We start from the raw sequence: 8,181 nt of genomic DNA on the forward strand, positions 1-8,181 counted from the left end.
TCCACTATCCATTTTGCATGATACTATGCGATCCTTTGCTATCGAGCAACGAGGCTTTTGCGACTGGCCACCGTAGGATCGCTGGCCGAATACTCCTTTCCCAGGATGGGAAGAAGAGGAGGGCAAGGTGCGTAAACGGCGCGACGTGAGTCCTACTCGACCTTGCGGACACCGTGTCCGTTTACCAATCGCCTCGACTAGGCACAGAAGTAGCAGCTGGAGGCTGCCCGCAGGGCCGTTCTCATGCGCTCGCATCCACGGTCGATTCTAGACCCTCGTGTGGACTACGGTTTCCGCTCGGCGGATCCCGCTACAGAAGCAAGGGACGCGATCACTCGATCGTCGAGCGTCTACGTGGTCGAACCTCGGGCAAATATACAAGCTGAGCTTGACGAACGAACAGCTCTGCAAGCTCGCTCCATGGTTCCGCAAGCAATCCCAATGGATACGCCCCCACTCGATTTCGCGCTCAATGTGGAGGCGCTCTGTACCCGCGATGCGGACGATTCTTGTGGTGCTCGCCCCTGGCGAAACCGCTGCAGATGATGAAGAGCCTTTTGAGCGATGGGTGCAGAGGTACCGTAAACTTTCTTCACTGTTTAACTTACAGCGGATTAAAAAGGAGGTGGACGTGCGCGTGAAACGCCATCTTTGCCAAACTCAAAGCGCAACGCCGAATTCCTTCGTGTTGTCGCCCTGCGACGTATTGATTAATCTATCACGCTCCCGTGAGCTCTGTGGTCTCTCACACGGGTAAATCTTCGACCACAGCAGCTCAGAGCCATAGCTTGAGCTCATCTCATGGCCCTTCGGCGTCCCTGCTAATGCCGTGAAGCACGGGGCGTACGACGATGCGGAGCGTCATGATCCCTCTGATCATAAGCTTCCACGACGTCTGGGCAGTCTTGCCCAAGTGGCACCTCAAACTCCCACGAGTTCTCGGAGTCTGGGTATCCCCGCCACCTCACAAAATATTGGGTTTGACCCTGGCGACGATGTCGGCTTACAAGATGTTCCACGTGATTGTGGACACCACCGTTCTCGTCAAGAGAGTTGGCGGCGGACGATGACGACTTGGTCGACCGTGCGACGGTGGAACTCCTGGCGCCGCTGGAAATAAAAATTGTTGCACTCCGTGCTCAAAACCAGTTGCTGTTCCAGCTTCTGGGTAGTCAAGCGCCTGTGGGTGCTGCCTCAGTGCCAACTTTCGCGTTCACTTGCGCCGGATCCCGGCACGGCTTAAGTAAGTCCACATAAAACATCGGGTGGGTGCGCATCCTTCTCAGAAGTTTTAGCGTATACGCAAGGCCCCGCTCGGCCACTACCTTGAAAGGTCCAATAAATCGTGAACGGAGCTTCGTCTCAAAGACAGCAGAATTGCATGTGGCTTTTAGCATTTAATGAGAGCAGATCTCCGATCTCAAAGTTGTCAACATTCCTTCTGTTTCGTCCGTCTGCATATTCTTTCTGCATGTCTTGGTTTTTATCCATTGCACCACAAACGTGTCGTAAGATACCCAATCTGGTAGACAGGAAGTCATCGGCTTCATTACGCACGGTGAGGGGGCTGACATCAGCTAGCCGTTCGGCTATTCCTCCCCCACCAAACCCTGAGCCATGGGATTGCGGCGTCAGCCGGACGCGAGGATTAACAAGCCCGATCACGTAAAACGGCGTGTAGCCGGTAGATGAATGCACTGCATTGTTCAGAGCGCACTCCACAAGTGACAGCATGGTGCTCCAGCGCTTCGGCGTCTCAGCGCAGACGCTGCGAAGAAGGTCTTCAACGACGCGATTCACGCGCTCAGTTTGACCATCGGTATGTGGATGATCCGCTGTTGACATAGTCAACTTGGTGCTCAACATCCTGGAAACTGTCGACCAAAACGCTCCAGTGAAGCGTGGGCCTTTGTCAGAGACAATTGACTCCGAGAGTCCATGTTGTCGAAAGACAAGATCCACAACAGCGTCGCTGTACCGACACCGTTGATGGTGTCTGGATCCGCCGCAAGATGAGCCATCTTGCTTAAACGGTCGACGATGATCACAACACCCGTGTTGCCCGCCGAGACCTTCGGCGGGTCAAACTCGAAGTCTATACTCATGGACTGCCAGCACCCGAAGGGTAACGGTAAACTGACCTGTGGCACCGCCGCATTCGGAGAGAGTTTCACCATCTGACACGTCTCAGACGTGCGCACATATATGCTCGTCCATTTGTACAGCTTGGTCCACCAGTAGTGGCAACTCGCAGAGCTGTAGATCTTCTCACGACCGAGATGACCATTAAGTGGCATGTCCTGGGCCTCATAGAGGATTCGGTACTTTAAATATTCATCGTGATGACCACAATTCGTGGCGTGTCCGTCGATGCGGTGCTATAATACAGCAAACCGTAATTCAACAAATTTCGGTGAAACCGTGCGGGCAGTGGCGACGACAATCTTGCGTCCGAGTTTCCAAACTTCTTGCACCCGAGAGCCCGTAGCAGCGCTACGCATAAACCATCACCCGCGTATGCGGCGCGGATCAAACCCGTCACTGACGACGTCCCCTTTGTGACATGAGCAAGCTCATGATCCGGTCTGCGTGACAACGCATCAGCCAAAGCATTCTGCTTTCCTGGCTAATACTTCACCTCCAAAGTGTTTTTCTGCGATTAAGGAAAGCCACTTGGCCATCCTCTAAGAGAAGTGAGGTGACTGATTCGCAGTGCGTAGTGACGCATGATATGTGTGGATCACAAACGGCTTTGAGCCGAGCAGGTGGACCTGAACTTGACAAGTGCATACGTTATTGCAAGTAATTCCTCGTCGTGGATTGGTTATTTCTACTCTGCAGCCTTGATCTGGCGAGATTCGAACGCGATCACCCGATTTCACCCCTCAGCGTCTGCTTGCTGTAGTGCACAGTCGATAGCAACGTCCGAAGCGTCACAGACAACACTGAAAGGACGATCGTGGTCTGGCAACACACGTATTGGTGTATGAAGGAGGCATTCTTTGACTCCGTCAAAAGCCTCCCGATGCTCGGTGTCCCAACACCTTTTCGTATCCTTCTTGAAGAGATTCGACAATGGTCGTGTCATTTTGCATAATTCTCGCTGATTGCAAGTAGTTGGCGAGGCAAAGCCACTTGCGCAAACCTTTTTGTTCTTTGAAACCGGCCAGTTTACATTGGCCTTGACCTTAGTGGGATCCGCTCAAAGGCCACGCTTCCTAATGAAGCACCCTAAAAAAAGGAATTTCTTCCGCGCCGAGGATGCACTTATCGGCATTAGCATACAGCTAATTCGTATCCATGCACTCGAGCACCACTCTCAAGTGGACGATGCGGTTTTCCACATCTGTCCTCTCGTGCCCCGCACGACTGTGGACGAAGATGTCGTCGAAGTATGTCTGTGCATACGCCCGGTGGGACCTGAGCAATAGCGCCACAAGACAATTTAATATTGATGGCGCATTTGACAGCCCTTAGGGCATTTCCGGCCACTTCCAGAGCATGCAGCTCGCATTACTCATCGCTGTCAGCGGAAAAACACTCGCTCTTATGAGCGATTGGCAATACCCATCAACCAAGTCAAGTGCACTGTATTTTGTACATCCAACCATATTGCTCTGGAGAACATCCTTTCTAGAAATTGGCGTCTTTGCCGGAATGGTGGCAGCGTTGAGCTTATTGGAAGCGTAAACGATACTCTATTTGCCGTTCGGTTTTCGGACACAAAACGTGGTTGTCGAATGGGGAGCCTTGCTCTCACGCACCATCCCTGCGTCATGCTTCGCGCGGAAAAAGGCGTCAATGACGTCACACTGCTCCTTGGGCATGCGGCCATTGGCGTGTTACGCAGATTTGGTTCCCGGGACCAGGTCAATCTCATGACATACACCATATTGCGGAGGTAGGACCGACGGCAGGTCCTTGGAGACGACGTCTTGAAATTCATTCATCAAAAGATAGTACGGATCTGAGGGATTCTTCAGGATCAAAGACCCACTTCGTGCATTCAGCACCTACATGGTGTCCTCTAGGACAGTTTCATCCAGAAGCGACGACGACTTAATCTCCTCTTCAGGTCGTTTAATGACACTTCGGCTAAGTCGCCTGCCTTCAAAGCACCTCTGAAGTCTTCGAATATCATCTCGTCTAGCTCAAAAACAGCATCGACCGCAAGAAGAGCATCGAGGGTGACGTCACCGTGTATAGCTGTGTGCTATCGTCTACGGTGGATACACCTTGGGTCAGGGTCGACGCCCGGCGTCATGCAGCTAGCATACGGCGTCGCCTTTGTCTCTCCGCAGAGGTTTTACGTCTTGGCAAGACCGGTGGGAAAGGAACACGCACTCAGCGTCGTCCAGTGTAAGCCCCACCCCCTACTCCACCGGAGCCCTGATGATATTAACAACATCCGACAAAAAGCTGCTATTTCCGCAGCCTTGCCCAAAATGCCTCGGACCTCGTCCAACTATGACACTCTTGGCATGCAGCAACTGCTTCGAAAAGTAAGCAGTGCTCGCTCAGTGGATCACGCGCCACTCCACGTGCATCACTGGGGCCTCGCCCTCGATACTTCGGACCTCGTTTGACCATGCCACTCTTGGCATGCAGCGACTGCTCGATTCTGAGCAGCGCTCAGCGGGTTACGTTCCACTCCACGTTCAGCCCGCAAGCCACGCTCGGGACTCCTGTTCAATACACCTTTGGTGTACGACAACTCGTATAGTCTGGTCTCCAGCCCGTTTACATTCCTGGTCGTGCGCGTAGCTTCCAAAGTCTTTGACCTCCAATCGATCCATGGCTCATGGCGTTCCAACCATGCCATACCAAGGATGGGGTCATACCTCGAATCCAAGTCCAAGCTAAGCAGCGTTCCACGCTATCAAAGTCAAGAATCTTGGTATCGAGGTCCACAGGGACCCTCGGCACCGTGACACATGTCCCCGTCGCTAAGCGAACAGTGACGGTGTCACTCAACCGTGCTTTCAGCGCCTCAGCAAACAGCTGACTTCCTTCTATCGTGGAGCGTCGAGCATAAATGACCGACGCCCATGCGTCGATAAGGATCCTCTATGGCTTCTCAAAGCCCTTCACGGTCGCTTTACGACCAGCAAGCCCGGTTTGTATATAGGTTCTGTGTTCAAGAGCACGGATCTCTTCGGGGCTGGACCCTGCTAACCTCTACCTCTTTGAGGCTCCACTGAATTCATTTCTACCCCAGTATCACGCCCCGCGCCTACTGGGGTTTTGTTATTTTCCCACAACAAACCAGACTGGTGAGAAGCGGGACGTCAGTTCAATGAACCTTTACGCGCCTTGCGCAGAGGACAACCAGTCTGAAGGAGACGGGTGTCTCCGTAGACAAAACACCGTAAGGTGTTTCAACGTTTCTCGCTCAGCAGCTCGGAGCTCTACCTCCTCTTTCTCAGCATAGCTGAGATCCATTTGGCTCAGGCTCACTCGACAAGCTACTAGGGTGTGCATTCCAACCAAGTCGTGCCGACATAAAGTTAAATTCGGCAATCAATGCCATATTCACCGCTTTTTCAAAAGAAGACGAATGTACACAGAAGTCTTCCAATTCTGGCCACTCCAGTGCGGAGGCCCTCCATAAAGACGGTCACTGTGACCGCCTCGGGGAGAGGTTCGGCTGCCATTCCGGTAATGAGAGTACGCAACTCTTGGACAAAGTCCACCAATTCCTTCATGCCACGTCGGGTGGCAAGGAAACGCGGTCACACGCGATATGCCTGGTTAGGCGGCGAGAACACTCGTAAAAGCTGCAGCTTCAGCTCTATCGAGGAGGAAAGCCTTCCTTCGACTGAAGTGCCGCACGTCAGTGTCCATTCTCGCGCTCGACCATCTAGCTTGGAGATAGCTAGCGCCACGCGCTGTTGCTTGTTTGTGAAGCATGATGGACGCCATAGCCATCTCATCCTCCCTCATCCACAGCAGGAGATTCTCTCCATTCTTACCCTCGAAGGTCTTAACGCTTTCCATGAGCGGCTTGGGTCGGGAGGAGTCATCCGCCGTCGATGGTGGCGTCATGGACGCAGTCGACGCCGACTTCTCTAGGTACTCAAGGAGAGCATCTTCATAGCTCTAAAACGCCTCAAGGTGCGCGCTGATCGCTTTAGGTCCTTGCGAAGCGAGGTGTTGCATACCCTCAGGGTCAAGCAGAGACATTAGCCTCTAAAGTCCGTCCCACATGCCTTGGGGTAAATAGGAGAACTGCTCCATCCTCACAGAGAATTAGTCGTAAAGACTCAGGTGTAGACTGACTACAAGTGCTACCAAGTGCAGTGGGTTGCCGTAACTCTTTCGCTTAGAGGAAGCTAAGCTAAGGTCGGTAACCTTTGTTCTATACCTAAACTGTGCGAGTGTAGCGGATCGCAATCCGCTTCCACTAATAGTAAAAAAACCTTAACCTAAGGCAAATAAATTCTTCCGTTCAAAATGCAAATTGTATTTCTTGACTTAATTTGCGGCAGAGCCGCCTATATCTAAATCTATAGGTTTTCCTAATTAAATAGCAAAACCCTCATATAAAAGCATAACTACTGGCACTCCAGCCACGTACTGACTTGTTGTTGAGGTGTAGCCACGCCATTGTGTGATAACATAACTCACACCCTTATATGGTCACATGACCCACACCTTCATACCAGGGTATGTGTAACCCCGTTAAACCCAGATTGTAAGACCCATAATATCTTAAGATTTGATGTGTTCAGTGACTCTGTCCATACAAGATCCCCAGGGCGGGAGCCTGTGCAGTAGCGGTCTTTGCACACTGACTATTTTTCAACAGTCGCGCGCCGTACGTAAATGCACAACTCCTTACTGGATTTTACGCGCCTCTATAAAGTTGTGGGTTGATGCAAGTGACCACCCTGAAATTTGAGCCTCATATATTTCAAAGATATTTGCTACTTTGAAAGCTGAGTCCCATCAAATTTGATCTTTATAAGGCACTAAAACTTACCAATTCTTGTTAGGTTACCATGCACTGGAGCTGCCTGCACTCTGCACAGAGATATTCAAAGCTTTCACTCACAAAATCGCAGAGGTTGGGCTCGTGCACTTCAAAGAAGCGGAGCCTCCACATCGCTGTACGTTTTTTCTGCTATTTAACGAGTACATACGGTAAGAAGCAGATTCATCGAGACTAACACCATCCATGCGTTTTATTTTTCTTCGCCGTTTCATTTCTGACGTACCTTAGACCCTTTCCTTTCGGGGTTCCGTAATCTCCATAAATACCGATATTTTGGGTCTTATGTCCCACCAAGTGTAATATTGATTTTGTTCAACTGTATATATTGTAATCAAAACAATTGTGTTGCTCCCCCCAGGTTTTGAAACACTGCGCAAAAGTGACCGTTCCTTGTGCAGCCACTGCGCTTGGAGCTCCGCCCCACTCAATGCGCTCATCGCGTCTGCTCTGCTGAGCTTTGATACATCGGTAGTCTGCTCCTGTGCACCAAACTCATCGAATTCCCACCAAAAGCGCGGTCGCTGTGGCCCATACACGCAAAAAAATCGGTGATGCTGACGCAGTGTACTTCGATTAGATCGGTCTCAGTGGGTACCCGAGTCTAGACTAAACACCTCCACCCCCTCCCGACGATGCACGGCCTAGCTTATCCCCAAAAAGGAGACGACCAATGCTCCCAGCCTTTACGCTGCACGAGTCTGGTTCTCAATGCTCTTGAATGGGTAGTGTTTCGACACCCCACGGCAATACGCAGCTCCATTTCGAGAAGCTGAATATGGCTTGAGCAGCCCAGCTTCCTTTGCTACGAGCGCAAGGGTCACGCCAACTCTTGCCGGGTCACGTCTTGATTAAGGCTTTAAGACGTTTACGCGCCGGAAGCAGCCTCTTTACGCCTGTGTGTGGGCCTTCCACTCACATCATCTGTGAAACAACCGCGAGTAAGTTGCTCCGCGAGCGCTTTCTCCAACCACAGGTCTTCATTCTCAGAAGGTGTCTCCACGCTAGGAGCAGTAGTAAAAGAGGGTCCCGTACCTTCGTGGGGGGCGCTCCTTGGGTGATAGAAGCTGACAAAAATGTCGCTGAGCACATAACTCAGATCATACAATGAACGAGAAGAAGAGGCCATCCTAGGAGACGTGCGCGTAGCGCCCAAGGTCTTGACCTCCAATCAATCCATGGCTCATGGT

This window comes from Plasmopara halstedii, assembly GCF_900000015.1.
Source record: "Plasmopara halstedii genome assembly, contig: Scaffold_444, whole genome shotgun sequence".
NCBI classification, from domain to species: Eukaryota; Oomycota; class Peronosporomycetes; order Peronosporales; family Peronosporaceae; genus Plasmopara; species Plasmopara halstedii.